This window comes from Anomaloglossus baeobatrachus, unplaced genomic scaffold, assembly GCF_048569485.1.
Source record: "Anomaloglossus baeobatrachus isolate aAnoBae1 unplaced genomic scaffold, aAnoBae1.hap1 Scaffold_129, whole genome shotgun sequence".
Classification (NCBI taxonomy): domain Eukaryota; kingdom Metazoa; phylum Chordata; class Amphibia; order Anura; family Aromobatidae; genus Anomaloglossus; species Anomaloglossus baeobatrachus.
Window position 1 is genome coordinate 269695 of NW_027441899.1, and position 9902 is coordinate 279596.

Below are 9902 nucleotides of genomic sequence, written 5' to 3' on the forward strand. Positions count from 1 at the left end.
AAATGATCTAGATAAGACTGAGAATAAGATACTGCACGGGACATAGCAGAGTTGGTCAAGTTGAGTGGAGATGAGTTTGCTATTTGGCACAGCTTTTTGCATCAATAAAGCAAGTAAAAGGTGTGAAAGATAAAAAAAAGGGTGAAAGTGTGAAAAGTGAATTGGCCAAATTGAGGTGCATATAAAGTTTTTGCTTTCTTTCAATTCACTAATGGGGCTCATTTGAATCAGGTGAATTGAGTTCTGCTTTTGGAAACTGGGTTAAGAAGGGGTGCACCGGTCCTGGAGGTACTGCAATACCAGGTCAATGCGTGCAGTGGACAGAGCAAGATTTTTTCCATCTCCTTGTTCTAAAAATCCATTTAATATATGGTCCCCAGAGAGGGGACGTATCAGATATTAAACTGATAAGAACAGATTTAATTTTTTTTTTTTTCTGTTTATCAGTAGGACTTCAAAATAACAAAGGTGATCGCCTCCCGTTGCCTGGGAACCGTCCAGGCACAAGAGGGCTATGTGTCACCAGAAGGCGCACACACTTCCTCAAGGCCGGCAGACGTGCAATCCCAGGCACCTTCCAGTACCGACCAAGGTAGCGTCCTCCGAAACTACACTTGATCTTAGCCAAAAGGCCGAGAAGCTATAACCCGAATTGGTTACGGCCTTGAGTGGCACCCTGGCCTATACCGGACACATCTTAGGGAGAGGGAGACAAACCCACGCCTACAGAAGACATTTTGTCACCCAAGCCAACCCTTGAAAAGGCTGTTTTGCAGAGCAAAAACAAGAAGAATGGTGCTTTTTGCAGCCGCCGCCCACTGCAATGAATCTGAATAACTCCTCCTTTTGGACACAAGCACCTCCCCTCCCCCTTGCAGTCTTTCCAATTCATGATACAAAAAGACGGACGGACAGGACAGGACAGGACAGGCTGCCTGACTTTCCGTCACTGCCACCCTTTACCATCCTTGCCCGTAGAAAGCCCTTTCATCATCCCCAAACCCTAATCTTTTCCCTTCTCTTCCCAGATGCGTCTCACTCCCTTTCATTAGGAAGTGAGCGCAGCCTTTTCTCCGTTCTGCACATGCGCGACGTTAAACACAAATGCGCAGGCGTGCGTTCCATTACCCTCACTGCATTCCACTCCCATACAGGAAGTGGGCGCAGCTATTACTACGGTCGCACATAAAAGAACCCACGGCCACCACTGCACATAGCTGACTCCACCACAGGACACCCACTTCTACACCAACGCAGGTAAGACAGGATCGGCACCTCTATGCTCCCGTTACAATCAGGCTCAGTCACCATGTGATAACGCTCTCAACTCTTTAGTTGCAGGCTCCCCTTGCTTCACCTCCACTGGCTGTGCTGCCATTTCCTCTCCCACCTGGAAGGTATACTTTATTCCACTATTTTCCTGTTTCTCTCTTCCCCCTTTTCCCATAACCTACTTTTATCTGCATTTGTGGGGTATCTATATGCTATTTACATCATAGTTTTATTCATTAATATGGAAGGGAAGAGTGCCCATGAGAGTGTTGAACTGCGGAGAGCAAGAGATTAAGCTGCTCCGATTTGCCACCATTGATAAGCTGTTCTCAGTAGATACACATGCTATCCAAACAGCAGCATCCACCATTGCTTCAGCCCACCCATTCAGTGACAGCTCACCAAGTCAGCCAGAGGAGTGGTGTAAGGAATTACACGTAGGCACTGACTCCACACCTTCACATCACAAGAAGGGGGTCTACAGGCTAGTGCAAGAATACGAGCAAGTCTTCAGCAAACATCCGCTAGACTTTTGAAGAATAAAAGGGGTCAAACACTACATCCCCACAAGTGCACACCCACCCATCAAAGAGAGATATAAGCCAAAACTACCTGCACATTACCAGTGTACCAAGGACATGTTGAGCAACATGAAGGAGGCTGGGGTTATCCGTGACAGTTGTAGCCTCTGGGCAGCTCCGTTGGTCCTGTTAAAGAAGAAGGACAGCACCACTCCCCTGTATTGAGGAATAGCTAGCTGCATTGAGAACTGCAAATTATTTTTCTACCCTTGATCTCACTAGTCGCTATTGGCAAGTGTCCGTTGCTGAGGCAGACCGGGAGAAGACCGCCTTTGCCACCCCGATGGGTCTCTGCGAGTTCAAAAGCATGCCCTTCGAGCTGTGCAATTTGCCAGGAACCTTCCAGAGGCTGATGGAATGCTGCTTGGGACACCGAAACTTTGAAACGGTACTGCTATACCTTTATGATGTTATTGTTTATTCTAAAGCAAACAAGATTTTAGGGTGTATAAAAAGGGAGATTAGATCCGGTGATCCCAACGTATTGTTACCCCTCTATAAATCACTTGTAAGGCCACATCTGGAATATGGGGTAAAGTCCTGAGCAGGTTGATAACCATTGGTTTGAGCATGGTAGGGTGTAGTGCGCATCTTCCTGCATCGGTAAAAGCTGCAGAAGTCCTTGAAGATTTCCGCTTCAAAGGCTGTGCCTTGATCTGTGAGGACTCTCTCTGAGTAGCCATGAGGTCTGCATAAGTGTGCTTGGAAGACCTTCGCTGCAGTATGGGCCATTAGATCTTTGACTTGTACCACAACCATAAATCTCGAGTAGTTGTCTACCATTGTAAGTGCATACGTGAGCTCGCCTCGATATTCTGCAACAAAACTCCCTTTTTCGATTTCAGTTTCAGCAAACACTCCTCTTCCTGTAGAAAATATTTATCATTACCTAAGACAGTCATTCTAATGCATGACAATATTAAGGCAATTTAGTTAAAACTTGTTTTAACTCACCTTTAAGGGGATTGATGTATTTCATGGTCAATCCAGGTTTGTCAGTGATGGCACTGACATAATGTATGGCGTCTTTTTCGGGCGTTATCCTTTGCCTTTTCATTGTGAAAATCCAGTTGCCTATATCAAAGCAAATTCTACTACTTGTAAAGTATGCAGAAAATGAAATGTAGAACATATAACATCAACTGCTTAGGAACGCATCATAGGTTAGTACTTAAAAGGATATTGTCATGTTCTAGTCATAATGCAAGCTGGACATTTTTCATGTTACCCTGTAATCGCCGGCCTGTTCTAATGCTCACAAGCCAAGATATAGGCTCAGCTGCTAAGGCTTCCCTCTGCCTTCTGAATGAAACTTGAATATGTCTGGGTCACTGTGTATATAGCAGGTGCTCAGAAAAAATAAGAGTCAATTCAATAGAAATAGCTCTGGCACACTATAGTGATCAATAACGTAAGAAAAGAACTCTTGGAATGCTGAAAATTCTTTATTTGTGCAAAAGGATAATTCATCCAACGTTTCGACCTTGTTTTTAGGTCTTTATCAAGGATAAAGTTATCTAAGATCATAAAGGGTTACAAAACCATATAAACACGTAATTAGTACATAGTACAACATAACAGTACAATATATTGCTACTTGAGAGTACAATGGGTCAAATGACCATGATGCACATACAAAAAATTTTTCCAAAGCCATAGTGAAAACATTTGTACTGAGGAAAGAAAATTTCTACATGACCTATCTGGAGAAACATTCTGGATCAAACAACCAAAAATAGTCAAGCAGGTAAATACACACCTATATGGATAACAGGATGATATGTGTTCAATTGTATAGCGTCATTGCCATTAAGGTACAAATGGAAAACTTGCAATCCTATATAGTGAAGGAAATGAACACATATCATATCAAAGAACACAGGAACATGGGTGTGAAAAAAACCTCAATGTTTATACTTTGTTCTTTATAATGGTGTGAACATGTATATGTCTCAGTACCTTATGCACTTGAGAATTCTAGTGAGTAGATTATGAAAGCCTATTTCAGAACTGGAATCGGTAAATAATTGTAGGTGGAATCTAAATGAAAAGATGGTACAAGTGTTATCATGACACGTGGGCTATAACACAATGGACCGTGTGACAAAGAAGAAAGGAGAGAAAGAAGAGGAAGAAAATGCAACTACCTGTAACATTACGTGATAGTCACTGGTAAGTATCACTTGACAATTCAAGTGAAAAAGGATTCCTTTATTAAAGGGTTCTCAGTCGCCTCAGGATCATGAAATACTAGGGTAAATGATATGAGAATGGGTAAGAAGCACCACTAAAGGAAATATGAGATGCAGGACATATATCTATAAACCCCTGAACTACATGATAGAAATAAAAAGAAGAAAAAAGAAAAAAAAGAAGAAAGAAGAAGAACACATAGAATGCGGAAAGAGAATGGGTACAACTACCTGAGTTACTGCAGGGAGGCCCCTGGTTGGTATTGTGAGGGTTAGTGGAATTCCTTCACTGAAGGGTTCTCAGTTGCCTCAGGTTCGTGAAAAATGCTATAGACAAATAATGCCCGGAGAAAAGGGGTTCATATACAGCGAATAATGGTAATACAAGGTACATGTGTCACATGTAATAGTATATATATATATATTGTACTAAGCTCTACACCAGAAATAGAAAGTAGTCCCTCTGCCTTCTGTCTAGGTGCCCTGAGTTATGTCCTGTAAACTGTCACAGGGACCCAGACACACATGTGTAGTAGGGGAATATCCCTGCTGAGATGCCAGTGCTAGAGCACTCGTTTGCTGTGGAGTTGAACGCTATGTGAGCAGTTCTTACCTTCAATGAGCAGAAGTCTCTTTTTTCAGATTTCAATATCTCTGTGGGTATCTGGCAGAAATATGGAATACTCTTTACTGCTAAGACCCTGTACACCACTCCCACTAAAGGGGGCTTTACACGCTGCGACATCGCTAATGCGGAGTCGTTGGGGTCACGGAATTTGTGACGCACATCCGGCCGCATTAGCGATGTTGCTGCGTGTGACACCGATGAGCGATTTTGCATCGCTGCAAAAACGTGCAAAATCGCTCATCGGTGACATGGGTCTCCATTCTCGATTATCGTTACTGCAGCAGTAACGATGTAGTTCGTCGCTCCTGCGGCAGCACACATCGCTCCGTGTGACACCGCAGAAACGAGGAACCTCTCCTTACCTGCCTCCCAGCCGCTATGAGGAAGGAAGGAGGTGGGCGGGATGTTCCGGCCACTCATCTCCGCCCCTCCGCTGCTATTGGGCGGTCGCTCAGTGACGTCGCTGTGACGCCGCACGGACCGCCCCCTTAGAAAGGAGGCGGTTCGCCGGTCACAGCGACGTCGCCGGGCAGGTAAGTATGTGTGACGGGTCTGGTCGGTGTTGTGCAGCATGGGCAGCGATTTGCCCGTGTCGCGCAACAGATGGGGGCGGGTATCCACACTAGCGATATCGGGACCGATATCGCAGTGTGTAAAGTAGCCTTTAATAAACTGTGTAAAGGATTTTAAGTAAAAATCCACAATAAACCAGCGCTAGATGGGTTTTTATAATTTTATTAATAGACCACAAATAAAAAATTTTTTGCTATCCTTGTTTCAAGACAGAGTATTTGATAATATACAATACACTGATTATTACTAAAACCAAGGACCACATAAAACAAGGACCACATAAAATAAAAAATGAAAGTAATGAGAATAAAATTCTTTTGTATAACCAATTAACTTCGAGGTGATACAATATTCACATTGATTTAGTTTTACCAGTCTAATGTAATGCCCCGGCCGGTGGCATATATTTTGTTTGGTTAATAATTTAGACTTATACAATGAAAGATGTACTATACCACCCCTGGCTAACTTACAAGTTTTAAGTTGTACAATATAAGTTTGCGACGTTATATTCGCCCCCAGGGCCTGGGGGAATAAACCTCACAACAACTTGACCGCAAAAAACACCCCGGATTTCTCCGTTGATTAGGCTGGAACCGCTATGTACAGGATTGACCTGTTAGACTTCCAGAGCGGACGTTTTGAGGCCAGTGGCCGCGACTAGTGCTGGCTCTGGGGGAGATGTATGGTTACCGACATCCCTCTTTACAGAGCCTTTATAACACTTCACAAGGCCACAAACCAGCCGGTCCCGTATTCTCCCAAATGTACTTTCGAAATCAAGCAGTACGAAGCCACTGAAAGCACCAAGATGTTGGCTGCGGACAACAATAAGATCAGCGGTAACTACTCAGCCTCTCCAGCGGGCAGTCCAGACCGTATCCAGTGTCAGCTGACTGATTCCACACAGGAGGAAGTTGCTTGGCAGGTTAGCACCACACAAGGCTCCGATCCGCTTCCAAACGAGCAATGCAGAACCGCTGGAGGTACCAATGTATCCTGGTTGCAGACAAAGGAAATGTCAGCGGTAACCTCTCAACCTCTCCAGCAGGCAATCCGTACCGTGTCCAGTGGAAGCCGGTTGATTCCACACGAGGGAGAGATTACTTGGCAGGTTATCACCGCACAGGTGAGGTAGGCAAAAACAGAGTCCTGATCCGACGCGCGTTTCGGGGGCGTGTAACGGCCCCCTTCCTCAAGGATAACTCAGCTGTTGCCTAGAGCACTATTTATGCATATATTTAATTGGTTATAATTTGCATAAAATTAAACAATGTTTAAATTCAACCAACATTCAATGACCACTACATATATCAATTTGTGAAAGACCGTTCATAATAGCCATATAATATAATTATGTGCAAAGGTTTTTCTAAAGGTTTTTCTAAAAAGACCTATATATAGCCTTGCTTGTATCATCATATACTGGGAAGACAATGTGTATATATGCATATGCTTTTTTTCAACAATAAATTTAACAAAAGGACATCATAAAGGTGTAATATAAATTTGCTATAATATGAAAAGCCCCTTATATCTACATCAACCTTGGGCAAGTGAAGCACCAATTTATATCATATCAAAGAACACAGGAACATGGGTGTGAGAAAAACCTCAATGTTTATACTTTGTTCTTTATAATGGTGTGAACATGTATATGTCTCAGTACCTTATGAACTTGAGAATTCTAGTGGTAGATGATGAAAGCCTATTCCAGAACTGGAATCGGTAAATAATTGTAGGTGGAATCTAAATGAAAAGATGGTACAAGTGTTATCATGACACGTGGGCTATAACACAATGGACCGTGTGACAAAGAAGAAAGGAGAGAAAGAAGAGGAAGAAAATGGAACTACCTGTAACATTACGTGATAGTCACTGGTAAGTATCACTTGACAATTCAGGTGAAAAAGGATTCCTTTATTAAAGGGTTCTCAGTCGCCTCAGGATCATGAAATACTAGGGTAAATGATATGAGAATGGGTAAGAAGCACCACTAAAGGAAATATGAGATGCAGGACATATATCTATAAACCCCTGAACTACATGATAGAAATAAAAAGAAGAAAAAAGAAAAAAAAGAAGAAAGAAGAACACATAGAATGCGGAAAGAGAATGGGTACAACTACCTGAGTTACTGCAGGGAGGCCCCTGGTAGGTATTGTGAGGGTTAGTGGAATTCCTTCACTGAAGGGTTCTCAGTTGCCTCAGGTTCGTGAAAAATGCTATAGACAAATAATGCCCGGAGAAAAGGGGTTCATATACAGCGAATAATGGTAATACAAGGTACATGTGTCCCATGTAATAGTATAAATATATATATATTGTACTAAGCTCTACACCAGAAATAGAAAGTAGTCCCTCTGCCTTCTGTCTAGGTGCCCTGAGTTATGTCCTGTAAACTGTCACAGTGACCTAGACACACATGTGTAGTAGGGGAATATCCCTGCTGAGATGCCAGTGCTAGAGCACTCGTTTGCTGTGGAGTTGAACGCTATGTGAGCAGTTCTTACCTTCAATGAGCAGAAGTCTCTTTTTTCAGATTTCAATATCTCTGTGGGTATCTGGCAGAAATATGGAATACTCTTTACTGCTAAGACCCTGTACACCACTCCCACTAAAGGGGGCTTTACACGCTGCGACATCGCTAATGCGGAGTCGTTGGGGTCACGGAATTTGTGACGCACATCCGGCCGCATTAGCGATGTTGCTGTGTGTGATACCGATGAGCGATTTTGCATCGTTGCAAAAACGTGCAAAATCGCTCATCGGTGACATGGGTCTCCATTCTCGATTATCGTTACTGCAGCAGTAACGATGTAGTTCGTCGCTCCTGCGGTAGCACACATCGCTCCGTGTGACACCGCAGAAACGAGGAACCTCTCCTTACCTGCCTCCCAGCCGCTATGAGGAAGGAAGGAGGTGGGCGGGATGTTCCGGCCACTCATCTCCGCCCCTCCGCTGCTATTGGGCGGTCGCTCAGTGACGTCGCTGTGACGCCGCACGGACCGCCCCCTTAGAAAGGAGGCGGTTCGCCGGACACAGCGACGTCGCCGGGCAGGTAAGTATGTGTGATGGGTCTGGTCGGTGTTGTGCGGCATGGGCAGCGATTTGCCCGTGTCGCGCAACAGATGGGGGCGGGTACCCACACTAGCGATATCGGGACCGATATCGCAGTGTGTAAAGTAGCCTTTAGTCACATGACCAAGACTGTATCTGTGTCCCTACAACACACTTGAGACAAATGTGTGTGTGAGCCTGCATTGTGGGGTATATATAATATATTATAGAGCTGGGAAGGATCATTCTAAGCAGTGAGCTGTTCCAGTATTTGTAGGAAAATACCCAGTAGAAGCATCAAACACAGCACCAATACCTCCCATCAGTATTCCACCACAGTGCCATGTAACCCATGCCCTACACTCCCATCTACACCAATACTATACAGGCACAAACTAGTATATCTGACTAAAAGCCCCCAAAATATGAAGAACGGCCTATAGTTGAGTGTGGATATAAAATCTATGTGAGCAGAGCTAGAATAGAAATCACTGACCGCATTGAAGTCATTCTGACCATAAATCACCATGATATCAAGGTGAGGAGTTGTGTGTTACTGCTGGGAGGAAAGGGTTAACAGTGGAATATTAAGGTGCATTTCTGTGTGCAGTGTTACTAGTCAATGTAACAATTCAGTATGAGCTGCTCTTGGTGCCGGGGGAGGGAGATGCTCTCCTGAGCAAGATAGATGGGGAATGAACATGATATCTATATAGTGTAAGGCAGGGGGTCTCAAACCAGGTGATCATGTCTGATCAACTGGTTACATTATGTCTGATTACCTTGTCTAACAGTTTTTTCTCCCCTTTCTTTACCTTCCAGGTTCCCATAGTCACGTGAAATATCCCTGTTGCACTTGATTACGGCTCACTATTTACTATAGGATGTCTTATATCTAACATCACACTCTCACCCATCAGCACTCTATAGGTTTGTATAAGGTATGCGCTTACACATCCGGTCCTCCATAGGTATTTCCACTTATGTAACACTATCCCTATGATCACTCATAACTCATACCCTTGTAGTCAATTACAGCCTCCTCTCTCCCCCCTCCCCTTCTCCCTTTCCATCTATAATTTTGCCAGTACAATATTAGTTTACATTAGGCACACACTCACATATTCCTTTCCTTAGTGATTTATTGTAATTCACATTCACATACAATTCTCTATGCCTGCCCCATTACTACATTCATACCTACTTGACCCTATCCTGATACCCCTTGTCTCACCTTGTTGGTCCCTACACCTGTTATCATGTCCTTTCCTGTGTCTGTCTTGTCACACAACACATTTTAGCATATAACTTGTGCTCCTTATTACCTGTCCTGCCTATTAGAATTATGTCCATTATGTCCATGCATGGCCCAATGAATCAAGTCTGTACTTCATATTCATGGTTTAAGCCTTTGGGTTCCAATGTGCCCAGAGTATATATCCAGAAAGATTCCCTTTCTTTGAGCTTCCTAATTCTATTGCCTCCTCTGCGTATGGCTTGGACATGTTCGATGACTTGGAATCTTAATTGGATCACTGTGTGATTATGCGTCACAAAATGGTGTGGGACTGGTAATAGAATCTGCTTACAATGTAT

General features: G+C 43.6%; 1 pseudogene; it reads right to left on the reverse strand.

Annotated features, from left to right (window-relative positions):
* Positions 1–266: 266 nt before the first annotated feature.
* On the reverse strand, positions 267–473 carry LOC142260540 (U2 spliceosomal RNA; annotated as a pseudogene).
* Between the last annotated feature and the right edge of the window lie 9429 nt (positions 474–9902).